Source organism: Ambystoma mexicanum, chromosome 5q (assembly GCF_040938575.1).
Source record: "Ambystoma mexicanum isolate Mex_15411 chromosome 5q, UKY_AmexF1_1, whole genome shotgun sequence".
NCBI lineage: Eukaryota > Metazoa > Chordata > Amphibia > Caudata > Ambystomatidae > Ambystoma > Ambystoma mexicanum.
The window spans coordinates 856,618,301-856,635,796 of NC_090933.1; positions in this window are offsets into that span (position 1 = coordinate 856,618,301).

Consider the following 17,496-nt stretch of genomic DNA (forward strand, 5'->3'; position numbering starts at 1 on the left):
TGATCCTAAAAGGCGGTGAGCAGTCAATTTCCCACCAGGATCACTGACGTTTCGATTGTTGAAATTCACAATCTTCTTCTGGGGCCTTATATATGCAGGTCTCCCTAAAGATAGACAAAGACAAAAGTGTCCACTCAGAGGAGAATACCAAGTGTTTCTATAGAAAAATGCAAGTGAAAGGATTAAAATGCTACATATTGCTATTACATTAGTGGGGCGGTGAAGGGCTGAGGGCCCTCAAAGTTCAGAGACTGACCTTTCCTAGGAGCTACATGGAAACTCCTGTGGTTTCGGACTTCTGTAGGGATCAGAATTCCTCGACTGTGCTTTGGAGTCGCAGTCTATGCAGGCTGGATGTGAAGTTAAAATCTAAGCCTGAGGGTGTGGGTCCAATGGAGCGGCCCTGTGAAGAAATGAAATGAAAGGCGGCGCTGTGTAAGCAAATGTATCAGCCCTATATAGAGCACAGGCTTAAGTTATGGCTCAACATAAAGAAAATCCTGTGCTTATCCTAAGCAGGAATTGCAAGGAGGCTGACAAAGGACTAGAAGCAAACTTCAAGAGAGCTCACCTAGATTAGTATTGGAATGGATGAGTCTGGGGCGTCTCCATCGTGTGCATGTAGTCCGATGGAAGGCCGTAGTGCGAATGAAGGGAGCTGCTCGTTTTGTGTTTAAAAGCGCATGCGCATCTGAATAGTGTGAAGTCAAGCGCGCATGCGTGCGGCAGGACTGGCTAATGTCTGCGTTATGCACATGCGTACCTAGGAACTGGAGGACGAGACATCCGAGTGTATCGTGATGCTCAAGTCACTCCTTTGCGAGAAGGGGGGCACAGGCGCAGGTGTCTGTGTAATAATAATATGTGCAGCCTACCAGTTGACCGAGACTATTAAGGCACTGCCGGCCAAGAGGTAAGCGCGCACGTGATGGACCCGGCGAACTTGAAAAGAGCTCACCTAAATCAGTGTTGGAATGGATGAGTCTGGGGCGCCTCCATCGTGTGCATGTAGTCCGATGGAAAGCCGTAGTGCGAATGAGGGAAGCTGCTCGTTTTGTGTTTAAAAGCGCATGCGCATCTGAATAGTGTGAAGTCAAGCGCGCATGCGTGCGGCAGGATTAGCTAATGTCTGCGTTATGCACATGCGTACCTAGGAACTGGAGGACGAGACATCCGAATGAGTCGTGATGCTCAAGTCACTACTTAGTGAGAAGGGGGGCACAGGCTCAGGTGTCTGTGTAATAATAATATGTGCAGCCTACCAATTGACCGAGAATATTAAGGCGCTGCCGGCCTAGAGGTAAGCGCGCACGTGATGGACCCGGCTGGATAGTGTCAGCGTGATGTTTGCGCGTACTATGGAATTGAGGGGACTTGGCTGCATGTGTGTCGCGGCGCTAAAGTCACTGATGTGGACTGGGGGGTCACAGGCACAGGTATATGTGAACAGTGTGTTAAGCCCACCCCATGACCAAGGAAAATTAGTTCGCTGCTGGTCCTGGCATATAGGCCAGTTCAAAATACTGAAGGACACCTAAGAAGGTATTGGGAGTCCTGTCAGGTAGTGGTCTGGTAATCCAAGGGGGCTGCTTCATTGAGACCATTTGTAAGGGTCTGCAATTTGAATATCCACCAGGATTCCTTGTGTTTAAGGGAATTGGATATGTTGGTGGTGCCAATAACTCTATCAATCACCCACCATTTGAACGAATCATGGGCATGTTGTAGTTCCATGAAGTGTGAAACCAATGGCGCATTGTGTACTCTGCACCTTATCCTCGATTTGTGTTCACTTATTCTTTTGTGCACTGGTCTGGACGTTTGACCCACATATCTAAGTCCACAGGTACACTCAATTAGATAGATGACATTCGTGGTTTTGCAATTAGTGAATTGTCTAAGCTCCCATTCCTTGTCTCCTATCAGGAAGGATTTTATTTTAAGCGTCTGTCTGCACGCCAAACATGAGCCGCATGGGTAATGCCCACGAATTTCCCGCATGTTCCATAATGTGGACCTCGGTGTTTTTCTTCGGGACCTAGCATGGGTCAGTAGGTCCTTCAGGTTCTTGTTCCTCTTCAGAGCCATCCTAGGTAATGGTTCATCCGGTAAGTTGAGTTGAACAATGGGCCAATATTTTTTGATCATGTGCCTGAATTGCGAGGTATTTGCACCAAATGTTAAGATACATGCCAGTATGTTGTCTGTGTCGTGATCTTGAGGTTTAGTGGTAAGTAATGTTTCTCTCGGTGTGTAGAGGGCCCTCTTCATAGTGTTTTTAAGCAGTTTCCTCGGGTAGCCCCTAGTCACCAGTTTCTGTTGAAGCAAATTTGCATGTATCTTGAATTCTCCTGTTTCGGTGCAGTTTCTGCGTATTCTGAGGAATTGTCCGTATGGCAGGTTATCACGTAGGTTTTTGGGATGATGGCTATTATAATGTAAGATGGTGTTTCTGTCTGTTTCTTTTTTGTATATAGAGCAAATCAGCTGGTTTTCCTTTGCTTTGATTTTAAGATCCAAAAAGTTGACTTTTGAATTGCTGTGTTCCATGGTGAATTGTATGTTTTCTGATCTACCATTTAGCCATGTAAAGAAACTTTGTAGCTTGGTGTTCTCTCCTTCCCAAACAAAAATGATGTCATCGATGTACCTCCGCCACAAATGGATGTTGTCTTTGAATGGGTTATTCACATTCAGAATGAAGCTTTGCTCGTATTCGGCCATGAAGATAATCGCCATGCTTGGAGCAAATGCTGCGCCCATTGCTGTTCCACTGATTTGTAGATAAAATGACTCGTTGAAACTAAAGAAGTTGTTGGTGAGTGCTAATTCCAGTAGTTCAACGATGAAATTGATGGGCACTCTCCTTTGTGTCATGTGTCTGGTGAGATGGTGTCGAATGCTTTCAATTGCTTGGTCCTGCGGAATGCTCGTATAGAGGCTCTTAATGTCCATCGTTACAAGTTGGTTTCTGGTATTGTCAAAGGGTTGATTATAGACTATAGGTCTTCCTGGAGGTGTGAGCAAAGATCCAAGAAGTAACTAAATTTGCTCGAGAAAGGAATTGGATTTCAGAGAAAGAAGAGGCGTTCCTCAATACTACAGAGGGACGCATCCCGGCTTTCTATGCTTTACCTAAAATCCATAAAAACAACCTCACACCTCCAGGAAGACCTATAGTCTCAGGATGTGGCTCCATACTGGAACCCACCTGTAAATTCATTGACTACTTCCTGAAACCACTCTGCCAAAAAACAGCCTCATACTTGAAAGATACTATGATGACTATCACCACCTTTGAAAATCAACCCTTTGACAATACCAGAAACCAACTTGTAACGATGGACATTAAGAGCCTCTATACGAGCATTCCGCAGGACCAAGCAATTGAAAGCATTCGACACCATCTCACCAGACACATGACACAAAGGAGAGTGCCCATCAATTTCATCGTTGAACTACTGGAATTAGCACTCACCAACAACTTCTTTAGTTTCAACGAGTCATTTTATCTACAAATCAGTGGAACAGCAATGGGCGCAGCATTTGCTCCAAGCATGGCGATTATCTTCATGGCCGAATACGAGCAAAGCTTCATTCTGAATGTGAATAACCCATTCAAAGACAACATCCATTTGTGGCGGAGGTACATCGATGACATCATTTTTGTTTGGGAAGGAGAGAACACCAAGCTACAAAGTTTCTTTACATGGCTAAATGGTAGATCAGAAAACATACAATTCACCATGGAACACAGCAATTCAAAAGTCAACTTTTTGGATCTTAAAATCAAAGCAAAGGAAAACCAGCTGATTTGCTCTATATACAAAAAAGAAACAGACAGAAACACCATCTTACATTATAATAGCCATCATCCCAAAAACCTACGTGATAACCTGCCATACGGACAATTCCTCAGAATACGCAGAAACTGCACCGAAACAGGAGAATTCAAGATACATGCAAATTTGCTTCAACAGAAACTGGTGACTAGGGGCTACCCGAGGAAACTGCTTAAAAACACTATGAAGAGGGCCCTCTACACACCGAGAGAAACATTACTTACCACTAAACCTCAAGATCACGACACAGACAACATACTGGCATGTATCTTAACATTTGGTGCAAATACCTCGCAATTCAGGCACATGATCAAAAAATATTGGCCCATTGTTCAACTCAACTTACCGGATGAACCATTACCTAGGATGGCTCTGAAGAGGAACAAGAACCTGAAGGACCTACTGACCCATGCTAGGTCCCGAAGAAAAACACCGAGGTCCACATTATGGAACATGCGGGAAATTCGTGGGCATTACCCATGCGGCTCATGTTTGGCGTGCAGACAGACGCTTAAAATAAAATCCTTCCTGATAGGAGACAAGGAATGGGAGCTTAGACAATTCACTAATTGCAAAACCACGAATGTCATCTATCTAATTGAGTGTACCTGTGGACTTAGATATGTGGGTCAAACGTCCAGACCAGTGCACAAAAGAATAAGTGAACACAAATCGAGGATAAGGTGCAGAGTACACAATGCGCCATTGGTTTCACACTTCATGGAACTACAACATGCCCATGATTCGTTCAAATGGTGGGTGATTGATAGAGTTATTGGCACCACCAACATATCCAATTCCCTTAAACACAAGGAATCCTGGTGGATATTCAAATTGCAGACCCTTACAAATGGTCTCAATGAAGCAGCCCCCTTGGATTACCAGACCACTACCTGACAGGACTCCCAATACCTTCTTAGGTGTCCTTCAGTATTTTGAACTGGCCTATATGCCAGGACCAGCAGCGAACTAATTTTCCTTGGTCATGGGGTGGGCTTAACACACTGTTCACATATACCTGTGCCTGTGACCCCCCAGTCCACATCAGTGACTTTAGCGCCGCGACACACATGCAGCCAAGTCCCCTCAATTCCATAGTACGCGCAAACATCACGCTGACACTATCCAGCCGGGTCCATCACGTGCGCGCTTACCTCTAGGCCGGCAGCGCCTTAATATTCTCGGTCAATTGGTAGGCTGCACATATTATTATTACACAGACACCTGAGCCTGTGCCCCCCTTCTCACTAAGTAGTGACTTGAGCATCACGACTCATTCGGATGTCTCGTCCTCCAGTTCCTAGGTACGCATGTGCATAACGCAGACATTAGCTAATCCTGCCGCACGCATGCGCGCTTGACTTCACACTATTCAGATGCGCATGCGCTTTTAAACACAAAACGAGCAGCTTCCCTCATTCGCACTACGGCTTTCCATCGGACTACATGCACACGATGGAGGCGCCCCAGACTCATCCATTCCAACACTGATTTAGGTGAGCTCTTTTCAAGTTCGCCGGGTCCATCACGTGCGCGCTTACCTCTTGGCCGGCAGTGCCTTAATAGTCTCGGTCAACTGGTAGGCTGCACATATTATTATTACACAGACACCTGCGCCTGTGCCCCCCTTCTCGCAAAGGAGTGACTTGAGCATCACGATACACTCGGATGTCTCGTCCTCCAGTTCCTAGGTACGCATGTGCATAACGCAGACATTAGCCAGTCCTGCCGCACGCATGCGCGCTTGACTTCACACTATTCAGATGCGCATGCGCTTTTAAACACAAAACGAGCAGCTCCCTTCATTCGCACTACGGCCTTCCATCGGACTACATGCACACGATGGAGACGCCCCAGACTCATCCATTCCAATACTAATCTAGGTGAGCTCTCTTGAAGTTTGCTTCTAGTCCTTTGTCAGCCTCCTTGCAATTCCTGCTTAGGATAAGCACAGGATTTTCTTTATGTTGAGCCATAACTTAAGCCTGTGCTCTATATAGGGCTGATACATTTGCTTACACAGCGCCGCCTTTCATTTCATTTCTTCACAGGGCCGCTCCATTGGACCCACACCCTCAGGCTTAGATTTTAACTTCACATCCAGCCTGCATAGACTGCGACTCCAAAGCACAGTCGAGGAATTCTGATCCCTACAGAAGTCCGAAACCACAGGAGTTTCCATGTAGCTCCTAGGAAAGGTCAGTCTCTGAACTTTGAGGGCCCTCAGCCCTTCACCGCCCCACTAATGTAATAGCAATATGTAGCATTTTAATCCTTTCACTTGCATTTTTCTATAGAAACACTTGGTATTCTCCTCTGAGTGGACACTTTTGTCTTTGTCTATCTTTAGGGAGACCTGCATATATAAGGCCCCAGAAGAAGATTGTGAATTTCAACAATCGAAACGTCAGTGATCCTGGTGGGAAATTGACTGCTCACCGCCTTTTAGGATCACACTGAACTTTCTTTATTGTTTAATAGACGTCGGACCAGTCTCTCTTGACATCCTGAGTTTCTAACCATTGCGACATGCATGAATTTGATTGCTTGTTTTTTGTGTTCTTCATACTTCACTGGTCTACTTGAACGTATTGAAAAGAATTGAATACAATACGGCATAGCATTTGAACCTATGGAATGGTGCTCTGTATGAAGTAATATCATGTACACCTCCAGCTTTATTCCAACAAACACAAATAACCACTGCATATTGTTTATATAGACCAGAGAGGAATTGCACACGTTTCGTCCTTTGCTTTATCTATTATTGTCTTTACCTTTTGTATATATGCACAGTAGTCGACCTGTTTTTGACCAAGTCATGTTAAGTTAAAACCATGGTGATTCTCTGTGCAACCTTGCTTTATTTGAACATTTGTACTGTTCTTGTTTTAAGAATATAATTTATAAAATTATATTATTTATAAAATTAGCCACGCAAATAATAAAGAGGCTACCATAAAAAACCTAACATTGTTAATGGGTGTTTCATCACCACATGATTAGAATTCAGCACTAATGCATGGGTGCCTTTGAAAGGCTTAAAGGAATACACTGCTTTAAAATACTACAGTACGAAATGAGAGAGGACAGGAACACCCCATGTGTACACAGGTGTGCATATTTTCGGCACAAAGCGTTGCTCAGCTCTGAGATGCTCAGAAAGCCGCCGGTCGGCTTTTTGGCATATCTGGCAGAGGGATAGGGCCTCAGCTGTACTGCAGGGGTGGTGACCACTGCTCCACTGCTCTTAGGAAGGTAATTAGGCAGGGATCACAGTGTGTGTGATTGACAGTCAGGAGAAAGCATAAAGGACTGAAGTGTAAAATCCCACCTTGGAGAAAGCTATTTAAACCAACGTGCTGCTCAAAATGAGTCTCACTTACAACTTCTAAGCCTGCCTACAGTGGTGATGTGCCTTTAAAATGAGGCCTCAAGTTACAAATCATATGTTTAATCCGTGAAGTACTTTGCACAAGTATAAATCTGCTTTTTAGTGTGCCCCTTGTTTGTAATCCTGCAAAGTATAACCATCACTGCTGAATGAACCATCACACTGTTTGAAAGGCAATGTTGTGCTGTTTGAGTGGTTGTGGTGCTTATAGTGAGTTGAAAAGAGTGGGGTCAGTGCGGCTTGCAACATCTAGCATGCCTGCTGCGTACTTCCTTCTCTGTCATTTCCAACTTACTACGTGCTATTTGGCAGGCCTGATGGAGCTCTACAGGGAGATATGGTGGGGATTACTGTTGGTGGTTTGGAAGGAGTAGAGTGGGTCTGGCAATTCCTTCAGCCTTTTACGCTCGTCACAGGTGACTAGTGTCCTACTTCTCCAACACCCTCATTATGCATTAAATGTAATTTGCATGCAGGGGACCACCAATGTTAGCACTTACATGCAGTGGGGTTCACTGCATGACATTTTGCACATTCAGAGTACAGAGGGAGAAAGAAAGGGAAAACGCAAGGCCAACTTTCTTTTACTCTTTCATTTTCCTAGACTGTCATGTTGAAAAGTAAATATCCTCTGCAAATAATCTTTTCAGGCAGCTTTTACTAACAGACACTTATGGAATCTGGTTGGCTTTGACCAGGTGTAAAATCAAGGCAGATTCAGTAGGAAACCATTTGTTGTACACCTGCATGAAAATCTAATGAAACGAAACGCACTCACCTGGCGCTAGGAGGAATGCACAGGAGAGTGCTTATCTCTGCTCTATGCCACTCCTTTGCCTTGCCACTCCTGCAAATTGGTGCATGCCCCTTAAATGGAGGTGGAAAAGCATTATGTCCTGCTTTTCCTCCTCCTCCATTTAACAGGTTTCCCAATTTAAAATGAGGCTGTAAGAGAGAAAGACAGGGCTCATTAGAAGTATGTTTAAGAGCTTAAGAGGGCCTGAGCGCAAGTAATGGAATATAACCATGAAATTAACTAAAATGCAGTGGTGGACTTTAAAACAAGCCCGCCAACAGGGAACTCTTGAGATATTCCGGTGCGCCTCTGCACCATAGTTCTCTTTTGTGTGGACACTGTGTTTAATGGGTTCTCTTACATGCACCCACCCTCTTCCTTCCATCACTTCTCATCCCTAATATCATTTTGAAGTAAAGATTTTGTTCTAAAGTTTCCACTATGCTATGTATCACTCTGAACACAGGTTACATTGTGTTGAACTAATTATATATCCCATCTGTAGGGACAATTGTGCCTTAACGTTAACTATTTGGATCTTATTTTTCAAATATCTTTTAGGAGTCTGCCTGAAGCCTTGCTTAGTGGATTTGGGATTACTTACTTTCCAGTCCACCCCTGCAAAAATTCCTAGTCATAAAGAAGAAAAAAGGTGCACAGAGTTTCTCCACAGGGTTCTGTAGGTTCTGTGATGTGGAAGAGTGGGTTCAGGGTAACAGGGACTGTGGCAATATAAAGTGAGGTGGGGGTAGTGTGACACTGTGGGGAGGAAGATGCAGATGGGGCAGTGGGGGACAACAATGAGGAAGAGTGATGTTTAGAGAGTGAGGGACTGTGACAATCAGGACTGAGATGGGCGTAGTGGGCGACTATGATAATGACGAGCAAGGTGGTGGTAGTGTCAGACTGTGACAAGGAAGTGTTAGGAGGAGGTAGTGGAGGACTGTGACAAGGAACAGTGAGATGAGGTAGAGATGAAGTAGAGATGAGGTAGAGGGGGACTATGAAGAGGAAGAGTGAGGTGAGGGTAGGTGGGACTGTGATGATGTTGAGTGAGGTGTGGTGGTGGGGAATGGTGACAAGGAGGATTCAGGTAGGGCAGTGGGGGATGATAAGGAGGACTGAGGTGGGAGTAGTGGGGGACTGTGACAAAGAAGAGTGAGGTGGGAGCATTGGGGACTGTGATGAGGATGAGTGAGGTAGAGTTTTGGGGGAAGTGATGAGGAAGAGTGAGATGGGGATAGTGGGGTACTGTGAGGGGGAAGGGTGAAGTGGGGTTAGTAGAGGTCTGTGAGGAAGAAGAATGAGGTGGGGAACAGCAGACTGTGACGTCAAAGAGTGAGGTGGTGGCACTGGAGGACTGTGATGGAGAAGAGCAAGGTTGGGTAGTGTGGGTCTGTGAAAAGAAAGACTGTTGGGTAGCAGGGTACTGTGATAAGGAAGAGTGATGTGGGGGTAGGTAAGCACTTTTAATGAGGACGAGTGAGTTAGGAGTAAAGGCAGACTGTGACAATGTATAGTGAGGTGTGGTTAGTCTCAGATTGTGACAAGAAAGATGTAGATGGGGCAGTGGAGGGCAATGACAAGGAAGAGTGAGCTTTGGGTAGTGGGGGACTTTGACAAGGAAGAATGGGGTGGGCGGATTGGGGGACTGTGACAAGGAAGGGTGAGGTGGTGATAGTGATGGACCATGTCAAGGAAAATTTAGGAGGGGGTAATGGTGGACTTTGATGGGGAAGATTGAGATGTGTTAGTGGGGGTCAGTGATGAGGAAGAGTGAGGAGGATAGTGGGTGACTGTGACAAAGAAAAGTGAGGTGGGATTGTGGGGAACTGTGACAAGGAAGAGTGATGTGGGGGTAGAAGGGGACGGTTAAGAGGAAGAGTGAGATGCGGGTATCAGGGATTGAGATGAGAAAAACAGAGGTCGGGGTAGTGAAAAAGAAGACTGTTGTGTGGTATTGGAGGACTGTGAAGAGGAAGAGTGATTTGGGGGAAGTGGGGTACCATGACATGGATGAGTGAGGTAGTGTAGTGGGGGACTGTGACAAGGGAGATAAATATGGGGGTGGTGGGGGACTTTAACAAAGAAGAGTGAGCTGGGGTAGTGAGGGACTGAGATTAGGAAGTTTGAGTTGGGGAAGTGGGGGACTGTGATGATGAAGAGTGAAGTGTGGGTAGTGTGGGGACTGTAGCAAGGAAGAGTGAGTTTGGGTAGTGAGGGACTGTGAGAAGGAGGATGGATATGGAGTTAGTAAGTGACTGTGAGGAGGAAGAGTGAGGTGGGGAATGGGGGACTGTGGTGAGGAAGAAGGAGGTGGTGGTAGTGGGGGCTGTGATGAGGAAATGTGAGGTGGTGTAGTGGGGGACTGTGACAACAAAGAGTGTGGTGGGGTAGTGGGGGACTGTGATGAGGAAGAGTGATGTTGGGCTAGGGAAGGACTGTGATGAGAAAAAGTGATGTGATGTGGTGGTGGACCATGACAAGGAAGAGTTAACAGAGGGTAGTGGGGCACTACAATGAGGCACAGTGAGATAGGGCTAGTGGGGTTTGGTGATGCAGAAGAGTGTGAGGGATAGTGGGGGACCTTGATGAGAAAGACTTAAGTGGAGTAGTGGGGGGCTGTGATGAGGAAGAGTGAGGTGCCAGTCGGAACGGCCTGTGATGTGGAAGAGCAAGGTGGAGGTAAGGGGGACTATGACAATGTAGAGTGAGGTTTGGATAGTGTGGGATTGTGACAAAGAATACTCAGGTGGAGCAGTGGGGGTTGGTGGTGAGGAAGAGTGAGGTTTGGGTAGTGGGGGACTGTGACAATGAAAAGTGAGGTGGGGTAGTGAGGGGCTGTTATGAGGAACGTTGAGGTGGTAGTAGTGGCGGACCATGGGCCTCATTACAACCTTGGTGCTAAGTGCACCAACTTTACCACCATGGTGTAAACTCTGTTTACACCATGGGCGATGGCGGATTTACCGCCCCATTCCAAGGTGAGTGGGGCGGTAAATCCCCATTTCCCATTTTCCCTTCCCCATTCCCATTTTTGCCCCATAGGGCATAATGGGAGTGGGGAAGGCGCTAATTACGCTGCCGTAAATTACGGCGGCGTAATTAGCACCATGGCCGGTTAGCGCCATGGATTTTAACGCCTGCTAAAAGCAGGCGTTAAAATCAGAATCAGGCGTTAAGGGTTAACGGTGGCGTTAACCCTTAACGCCTGAGTTGTAATGAGGCCCCATGACATGAAAGAGTTAGGAGGGAGTAGTGGGGGGCTGTGAAGAGGAAAAGTGAGATGTGGCTAGTGGGGGTTGGTGATGAGGAAAAGTAAGAGGGATAGTGGGGGACTGTGACAAGAGTGAGGTGTGGTAGTGGGGGACTGTGACAAGGAAGATTGAGGTGGAGTAGTGGGACACAATGAAGAGGAAGTGTTAGGTGGTGGTAGGGGGATTACGACAAGGAAGATAGGGGCAGTGTGGGACAATTACTAAGAAGATTGAAGTGTGAGTAGTGGGGGACAGTGACAAGGAAGAATGTGTTGGGGGTATTGTGGGCCTGTGCTGAGGAAGAGCGAGGTGTGGGTAGTGGAGGACCATGACAAAAAAGATTGAGATGGGGTAGTGGGGGACTGTAATGAGGAAGATTGATTTGGGGATAGTGGGAATATTCGATGAGGAAGCATGAGCGGTTGTGGGGGACTGTGACAATGAAGAGTGAGGCAGGGTTGTGTGGGACTGTGAGAAGGAAGGATGAGATGCGGGTAGCTGGGGATTGTGATAAGGAACAGTTAGGTGGAGGTAGTTGGGGACTGATGATGAAGAGTGAGGTGGGAGCAGTTGGTTACTATGATGAGTAAGATTGACAAGGTTTGTGGGGGTTGTGATGAGGAACAGTGAGGTGATTTGTGGGGAGTTGTGACAAGGAAGAGTGAGATGGATTGGGGGACTGTGATGATGTAGAGTGACGTGGGGTAGTGGGGAACTGTGACACAGAACATAAAGTTGGGGCAATTGGGGATGGTGATGAAGAACATTTAGGTGCAGCTAGTGGTGGACTGTGATATGGAAGAGTGAGGTGAGGAAAATGGGGACTGTGACCAATAAGAGTGAGGTTGGGCAGTGGTGGACTGTGATGAGGAAGAGCAATGTGGTGATAGTGACACACTGTGACAAGAGTGACAAGGGGGTGGTTGGGTACTGTGATGAGGAAGAGTGGGATGAGGTAGTGGGGGTCTGTAACAAGGAAGCGTGAGGCAGGGGTAGTGGGGAATGTTACAATGAAGAGAGCTGTGGATTAGCCGGGGACTGTGATGAGTAAGAGAGGATGGGGTAATGGGGGAGTGTGATGAGCAACAGCGAGGTTGGGATAGTAGAGGACTTTGATGAGGAAGGGTGTGCTGGAGTAGTGAGGGACTGCGGTGAGTTTAGTGGGGGACTGTGACAACAAAAGGTGAAGTGTGGGATGTAGTGGATTTTGTTGAGGAAGAGTGAAGTGGGGGTAGTGTAGGCATGTGGAGAAGGAGGGTGTGGTGGGAGTAGTGAGGGACTGTGATGAGGAAGAGTAATGTGGGGTAGTGGGGGACTGTGATGTGAAAGAGTGAGGTGGGGTAGCAAGGGACTGTGATTAGGAAGAGTGAGGTGGGGTAGTGGGGAACTGTGTTGAGGAAGAATGAGTTGGGGTTACTAGGGTATTGTCATGAGGAAGAGTGAGGTGTGGGTAGTAGGGGACTGCGATGTGGAAGAGTGAAGTAGGTAATGTGGGGGATTGTGATGAGGATGTTTAAAGGGGTAGTGGGGACTGTGACAGAGAAGAGAGATGTAGTTGTGAAAGTAAAATTACTATTGGGTACTGGGACCAGGAAGAGGGATGAGGGTGTAAAAGTAAGATTACCATTGGGTACTGGAACAACGAAGAGGGATGTGGAGGTAAAGGTAACATTACTTTTGGTAGAAAAAGCTCTGAGAGCCCCTCTTCTTAGAAGGAACACGGCTAAATAACCTGTTTTCTGGGTAGGTTTCCACTAGGGAGGGTCTACGACCACCTTTTAACTCTCTGTATCTTTCACAGAATAGAAATTCTGTAAAGAGAACAGCAACCCCAACACCTGAATGGAAAAAATAATCCAAAAGGCCAACTAATCACTGCACCACTTTGAAAAGGAAAACAAGGTGTATTCATTACAAACAGGTCTCAGACAGATTCGTAGAACCGCACTGACACAGAGCTTGTCACTTCCCGAGAAGTTACAGTTTATATAGTTGTAAACTGCAGAATCGGAATACATCGGTTATAAACCTATCCCACCACCCTCATTGGCTACCACCTATAGAACATGCTAATACACCCCATAGTCCCTGCGCCGATTGGTCACACTTTATCTAAACACATTCATTCCCCTAGACACATGGCCCACTACATCGTTACAATTTAATCCTGGTATGGGATTGCTTGTTTGAACTTATTGGCACATCAATATATCGAGACCATCATGCGATGTGCATCCCTCGATTCCAGACACGATCAAAGTAAAATGGTGAGGCCAACTTTGCTTTGATATGACAACAGGCCCTCTCATTATACCAGATGCTGTGGCAGATACAAGCTGCACCCCCAACCTTGTACTACATTTATTGGAAGCACCTATGCTCCTCCTATCCAAATCATGAAACGCTCCAGACACAGCACCCCACCTCTTTTCTCTTTCAAGCCCAGGTGCCCAGTTATGATGTGACTGGGGCACCACTCTTGAGCCTGAGTTTCAGGGATGTATTTGTTTTCAGTTATACATGTGCTTTTAATTCAAATGGGATGACCACTCTTGGGTGAGGACAGTGGTGCTGTAAATCCTCTCCCGGCCCATTGGCATCACAAAACCTTATGTCCTCTTCTCATCAGTTTGTCCTTTAAAGGGCCCATCCCTTCCAGGTCTCCCCACAGTGAACATTCCATTCCCACCATGTTCAGGCCCTGCAGCTGGATACAATTAGCTTCATCTGTGCACAGGGGGTGCCTCTGACCTTAGCTTCTCTCCTTGGTACTGGGAAAGGGAATTTGTTTTTGGAGCTGAGCAAAACAGTGCCACAGCACCAAATCAGGGCATGCATTCTTTTCTGTTCATGGTATACTAGACATCAACATCCAACAGGGTGACACTTCTGCCATGTTAACACACTGATCTCGCCTCTACCACAGTACCTTTCTGACTCCATCTTCCACCTCTTACAGCTCTTCCCACACTTCCCACACACCTCACTACAGACCATACCTTTGGATACAACAATGATATGATATGATATGATAATATATGATATGGCATTTGTAATGCGCCTATACACAAGGGTTTCAAGGCACGATAAGGCAAGGAAGGGGGGAAAAGAGGGAGGACAGAGACAATGATCTTACTGGGCCAAGTGACATTGAGGTTGCGGAAGTGCAGCGGAGGGGGAGGGTACCGAGGGGAACAGTGCAATATCAGACAGGTAATCAGCAGAGAGCGGACGAGAGAAGGCAGAAGCAAAGAGGAAGGTCCTGAACAACTAACCACATTGCCTATATACTGCCCTATCTATAACCTCTGCAATTGCAAAATTAATACATTTCTTGCTTTTTCTATGTTGCTATATGTGAGCATCTAATATGTGTCAAACCCCAATAAAAACAATAGATGCTCCTTCTGTTGCTCAAACCTCATTCAGTTCCCACATTGGTACATGTTGATAGGTTTTTCTCAGCCTGAACCTTTTTGCCTTTCATATTATTCTGGTCCCACCAAGTAGAGCAGTCAAGCACCGAAATGCTAGCCAATTTGCTTCTGAGCAAGAGTACCAATAGCAACCCCAGGCACGTGTTTTGGCCTTTTTGGGCCTCCTCTTTGTGGTGAAGCTGTGTCTCTCTAAGCACAGTGAGCAAAGAGTCCACGTCTGGATTACCCAGGGTAACTTAATGTGAAACCCCAAGTCCCTAAACATTTATACTAAAAGGTCTGGGAACCCATTTACCGAGAACAAACATGACCAAGTAACCTGTTCTCTGGGTAGGTTTCCACTCGGGAGGATTACTATTGGGTACTGGTACAAGGAAGATGGAAGTGGGGGTAAACGTAAGATTACTATGGAGTATTGGTTCAAGGAATTGGGATTTGGGGGTAAAGGGAGGATTACTAATTAGATACTTTGATGATGAAGAAGGATGTAGGTTGTTAAGGTAGGAATATTAATTATGTACTGTGATGAGTATTAGGGAGAATTCTCTGTTTAGGCTGAATTTCCTAACCTAGTGAGTCCCCCAGCAGCTTTGCTGGATTTCTGGAGTTTGTTTTTTTCCATCCTGCCAAGAGTGAGACTCTTTTTCTCCCACTCTTGGACATGAATGTGTGTAATTCCTTTGAATGTCAAGGTGTTCTATGGGCTATGGGGTCTTTACTCCATAGCGTCTTATATGTTTTGCTATGTGTGTTACACTGCACCCTCCGTGCCGTAGCACTGGGGCGTCCTAGCGGACCTCCATCATAGACTCCATACCCGGGGACTGACTACCATCTCCCCGGGCATGTAAAGTCACCATTGGCTTTACTAGACCAAAATTTACTAACAGAACTAGTACAAACCATCCTATTGTGGACATACTAGTAGGGGTAATTCAATTACTCCTGGGTCTGTTATTCGAGGGGGCACTGTCCCGTCCCCCCTTGTCGAGATTTGGCTGGTGGAAGTGGAAACTACTTGTTATATGTCGACCCCGAATATAACCCTTTGGGATTCTTCCCATTGTTGGAGATTGATACTTTTTCTCGTTAATCTCTGACATACCACCGGTTTACTTATCTTAAATAAGTTTATTGGATGGTATTTTCTGCCAGAAATCGTTTTTTAAAATGGCGTCTGTGTTCGTCTCTGTGACTCATAAACCAAAGGTTGAGCCCTTTGTTCCACTTTTGGCGGGCTTCTGTACAGAGACCCTCCAAAGTGGTGCCATTCTGTCTGGGTTACCACAGGGGTGTGGGAGGGGGCTTATGCACCCTGGACCGAGTTGCCTTGCCAACTCTGGTCGCACTCTAGTGTGATTGGCCCAAGTGGTGAGCCATCCCGCTCACCACTTAGCGTGTTTTGATTGACAGCTAGGCTGAATGAATGGGGGTTTTCTGCATAAAAGCAGGGCTTTTGGGACTGGATCTTCAGAAGTCGCCACAGGACCTAAGAATCCGACGAGGGTAAAGCTGAGCCGACCTGCAACGACGACACCTCCGGTGGAGCCCTGCGGAACCGACTCACCACTTCCCGACGACAGAGGAGATCTCCTTGCCGGAGAGTCTCTTCCCCTGACTGGTGGGAACAACCAGTCCCCTTTGCTTTTTCTTCGCTCCAGGACGCAGTGGTCGAATTGCCCGTGCAGAGCACCTCGGCAACCGGATAGCCACTACCCCTGTACCGTGACCAAAAGGTGGTGCCTTGTGACGGAGCACTCTGCGGCTGGTCTCTTCCCTGGTGGTGCACCGGACTTCACTTTTCTTCGACGACGAGATCATCTCTTGGCAAAGACCCGACGTGCATCCACCACCAGGAACAACTGCCCCCGCCGGAGCTGTCTCTCCACAAACAAGGTACCGTGTCTGCCTGGCTTCCCTTTCTGCCGGATAGAGTGAGGTGTCTTAATCCTCGCCTTTCCATTGGGTCGCCTCCAAGCTTTCTTTAAATTGTTGTTCTGAACTGGTCCAATCTTTCCATAAGAATTTGCGATAAAGACTCAAAGCGCATTTCCACTAAGACTTTTTGGGACACATCGCCTTGCCTCTCTCCGAGTGGGCCTGGCCTCTGAACTTTGGAATCTACAGTGGTTCCTGTCTTCTTGCCTTGCATTTGTTCTTAAAAATATTGGCATCGAGTTGATTTCTTAACCCGCCTTTTCCTCTCCCGTCCTAACGAATATGAGAGTGCCATCTAGGGTAAAGCATACACCTCTGTCTGCAAATAAGTGATGCCGTTGAACCTAGACTTGTCGAACTATTGTTAGGGGGATTGATATTTTCTTCGTAGAGTAATTGTGATTGAAATTGTTTGCCGTATTAGTGCCAGAGTGTTTTCTATAGATGTGTTCTTATAAATAAGTAACTATATATCTTTACACCGAAGCCTTGTTGCGTGTTTGCTTGTCTTACTGTGTAGATTGCCCTATTTTGTATACTCCACATACTGCCTAACTCGTCTTGAGGGAAGTCTGACTGCTCAGCCACAGCTACCAAGTGAATCTGTGTGGTACAGACTGCTACCAAGTGGGTTTACTGCCAAACACCTGTAGTCCTAAATCTTTTGCAGTGGTCCCAGAGGGAACTGCACAGGTTTCCGCCAAACACTGGTGTACAGCGGTGGGATTTGTATCGAGTACACAGTTTAGAGTGCTTTTCGACACTTTAGGATAACTAACCACAAAGCTTAGCACTAAAAAGCAACTTTCAAAATCGTGTCTACTATGGAAGC